At 48.3% G+C, this 3,593-nt stretch overlaps 1 long non-coding RNA gene across 1 annotated transcript; it reads left to right on the top strand.

The window, feature by feature from the left end:
• The first annotated feature begins 325 nt into the window (after nucleotides 1-325).
• LOC128381483 (uncharacterized) lies at nucleotides 326-1,934 on the top strand. The gene is made up of 3 exons (XR_008323547.1): nucleotides 326-365; nucleotides 1,534-1,835; nucleotides 1,889-1,934. It is a non-coding gene; the product is annotated as an uncharacterized LOC128381483 (long non-coding RNA).
• The last annotated feature ends 1,659 nt before the right edge of the window (nucleotides 1,935-3,593 follow it).

Here is a 3,593-nt window from a genome sequence, read left to right as displayed (position 1 = left end):
AAGAAATATAAGCTAAAGGTGAATTCAAACATATATATATATATAAAGATAAAACCTCCCTCCATCCCTTCTTGACAATGTTAGTGCACAACATCTCACTTTGAGCTGTTCACATGGACATAATAATAAAAAATTAAAATTAAAAAAAAAAAAAAAAAAAAGGGAAGAAGGCACAAAGTTTCATTTACGAGTCTCTTTTTCTTTTTTTCCCCTCGTAGCAGCTTTATCACAAAAGTTTCAAATCATAAATACAAACCTGGGAGGACGAATACGAGCGACCTCGGGCCTGTCGATGCAGTGCTGTGACACTTAAAGAAAATAAAAAGGGGGATAATAAAAGGAGGATAAAGGAGGAGGAGGTGGGGGTGGGGGCTGTTATTTCACAAACGTCTCTATTTACACTTGTTACAAACGTGTCGGCAACTTCCTCTTTAAAAAAAAAAAAAATCATCATCAGTCTTTTTAAATCACCGGCAACAATTAAAAAGGTTATGTACAATTATATTAAGCCCATTTATATTTTAAAAAAAAAAGGAAAAAAAAAAAAAAGCCGTAATAATATATTTTCTATAAAGATGTTATTTCACGTCTCTAATTCGACTCCCAAATTCATTCATAAAACAAACAACGTAACAAGAAATCAACTTCCTGAGTAGAATAATAATAATAATTATCAGCGCCAGTGTCAGGATTTAACAAATACTGCATTGTGCCTTTAAAGTGTGACCCAGGCCACTTACTTCCTCTTTTTTAATAGGGGGAGGAGGGAGGAAGAAGGGAGGAGAGGAGGAGAGGGGTGAGTGAGGGAGGAGAGGAGGAGGGGGGAGGAAGGGAGGAGAGGGGGGGGTGAGGGAGGAAGGGAAGAGAGGATGAGGGAGGAAGGGATGAGAGGAGGAAGGACGAGAGGAGGAAGGGAGGAGAGGAGGAGAGGGGGTGAGGGGTGATGAGGGAGGAAGGGAGGAGAGGAGGAGGGGGGGTGAGGGAGGAAGGGATGAGGGAGGAAGGGAGGAGAGGAGGAGGATGAGGGAGGAAGGGAGGAGAGGGGTGAGGGAGGAAGGGAGGAGAGGGGGTGAGGGAGGAAGGGAGGAGAGGGAGGAAGGGAGGAGAGGGGGATGAGGGAGGAAGGGAGGAGAGGAGGAGGGGGGGTGAAGGAGGAAGGGAGGAGAGGAGGAGAGGAGGAGAGGGGGAGTGAGGGAGGAAGGGAGGAGGGAGGAGAGGAGGGGGGGGTGAGGGAGGAAGGGATGAGAGGAGGAGAGGAGGAGAGGGAGAGGGGGGGGTGAGGAAGGAAGGGAGGAGACGGGGGATGAGGGAGGAAGGGAGGAGACGGGGGATGAGGGAGGAAGGGAGGAGACGGGGGGATGAGGGAGGAAGGGAGGAGACGGGGGGTGAGGGAGGAAGGGAGGAGAGGAGGAGAGGGGAGGGTGAGGGAGGAAGGGAGGAGAGGGGGAGATGAGGGGGGGGATGAGGAAGGGAAGAGAGAGAGGAGGAGAGGGAGGAGAGGAGAGGAGGAGAGGGGGGGGTGAGGAAGGGAAGAGAGGAGGAGAGGGGAGGTGTAACAGTTCACTATTCATCCTGGTCTGTATGTGTGTTGTAGATATAGAGAGAGGAAGAGGAGGAGGAAGAGGAAGAGGAGGAGGAAGAGGAAGAGGAGGAAGGTGGCAGCACTACTTTAATATGTGGAAGTTGGAAGATTCAGGCTTAAAGATTGTAGATGTCATTATGTGAGTTTAAACAATAAAACAAAAAAAAAACCACAGAAGAAGAAGAAGAGCAGGTTAGAGGAGGAGAGTTAGAGGAGGAGAGGAGAGAAGAAGAGCAGGTTAGAGGAGGAGAGAGTTAGAGGAGGAGAGGAGAGGTTAGAGGAGGAGAGCAGGTTAGAGGAGAGGAGAGAAGGAGAGGAGGAGAGGAGAGAAGAAGAGCAGGTTAGAGGAGGAGAGGAGAGGAGAGTTAGAGGAGGAGAGGAGAGTTAGAGGAGGAGAGGAGAGTTAGAGGAGGAGAGGAGAGTTAGAGGAGGAGAGGAGCAGGTTAGAGGAGGAGAGGAGGAGGGGGAGTTAGAGGAGGAAAGGAGGAGAGGAGCAGGTTAGAGGAGGAGAAGAGAGTTAGAGGAGAGAGTTAGAGGAGGAGAGGAGAGAAGAAGAGCAGGTTAGAGGAGAGGAGGAGGTTAGAGGAGGAGAGGAGAGAAGAAGAGCAGGTTAGCGGAGGAGAGAAGAAGAAGAGCAGGTTAGAGGAGGAGAGGAGAGAAGAAGAGGAGAGTTAGAGGAGGAGAGGAGAGAAGAAGAGGAGAGTTAGAGGAGGAGAGGAGGAGGGGAGTTAGAGGAGGAGAGGAGAGAAGAAGAGCAGGTTAGAGGAGGAGAGGAGAGAAGAAGAGGAGAGTTAGAGGAGGAGAGGAGAGAAGAAGAGGAGAGTTAGAGGAGGAGAGGAGGAGGGAGTTAGAGGAGGAGGTTAGAGGAGGAGAGGAGAGAGAAGAGGAGAGTTGGAGGAGAGGAGAGTTAGAGGAGGAAAGGAGGAGAGGAGCAGGTTAGAGGAGGAGAGGAGAGTTAGAGGAGGAGAGGAGAGGAGAGGAGAGGAGAGAGGAAGAGAGGAAAGGGAGAGTGGAGAGGAGGAGAGGAGAGAGTTGAGGAAGACATAAAAGTGTGTGAAGTGTGTAAAAGACAAAAAAAAAAAAAATAAAAAAAAAAGATTTAAATACAACGTACTTATGTGGGACGAACGTATATATTTACACGAGAGGGAGATCGCCATGTGCTTCTTCTTTTCTTCTTTTCTTCTTCTTTCTGCCGAAACAACGTGCAGCCGGCCGAGCCGCTCGGTGTCAGCTGCGATAGGCGAAGCCAACGAGATGGCGAGGATGAGGTTGAGGATGGCCAGACATATCGCAATCAGATCTTCTTCTGCAGAGGGGAGGAAAGAAAAGAAAGAAAGAAAGAAATAAATGAGTGTGGTTTTAATGCTCCTGTTGTCTTTGAGTCAAGGAAGGAAGGGAGAAGAAGAAGGAAAGGAGGGGAGGAAAGAACGAAGGAACGAAGGAAAGAAAGAAGGAAGGGAAGGAAGGGAGGAGGAAGGAAAGGAAAGGAAGGGAGGAAGAAGGAAGGAAGGGAGGAAAGGACAGAGGAAAGAAGGAAGGTAGGAGGAAGGGAGGGAGGAAGAAGGAAAGGATGGAAGGGAGGGATGAAGAAGGAAGGAAAGGAGGAAGGGAAGGAAGAAGGGAGGAAGAAGGAGAGAAGGAAGAGGAAAGAAGGAAGGTAGGAGGGAGGGAGGAAAGGACAGAGGAAAGAAGGAAGGTAGGAGGGAGGGAGGAAAGGACAGAGGAAAGAAGGAAGGTAGGAAGGGAAAGAAGGAAGGTAATGGGGAGGAAAGAAAGAGAAGGAGGAAAGAAGGACAGAAGGAATGAAAAAAGGGTGCAGACTTGTGTCTATAAGATAAACTCTTAAAATGAAAAATTAAAAGCAGTTATAATTTATATTGATCATAATATAAAGTCTGATCTCGTAGTGATGAGACTCTGCAGCTTCCTCTTATCTTTAAAGTGAGTTTCAGCTCATTGCTCATCTGTCCTGCTTCACTCACAGCTGCTCTCAGTCGTTCTCAGTGAG

Source organism: Scomber japonicus, chromosome 20 (genome assembly GCF_027409825.1).
Source record: "Scomber japonicus isolate fScoJap1 chromosome 20, fScoJap1.pri, whole genome shotgun sequence".
Taxonomy (NCBI): domain Eukaryota; kingdom Metazoa; phylum Chordata; class Actinopteri; order Scombriformes; family Scombridae; genus Scomber; species Scomber japonicus.
Note: the sequence above shows the minus strand (reverse complement) of the source record. Positions and strands in the feature narration are given on the sequence as shown.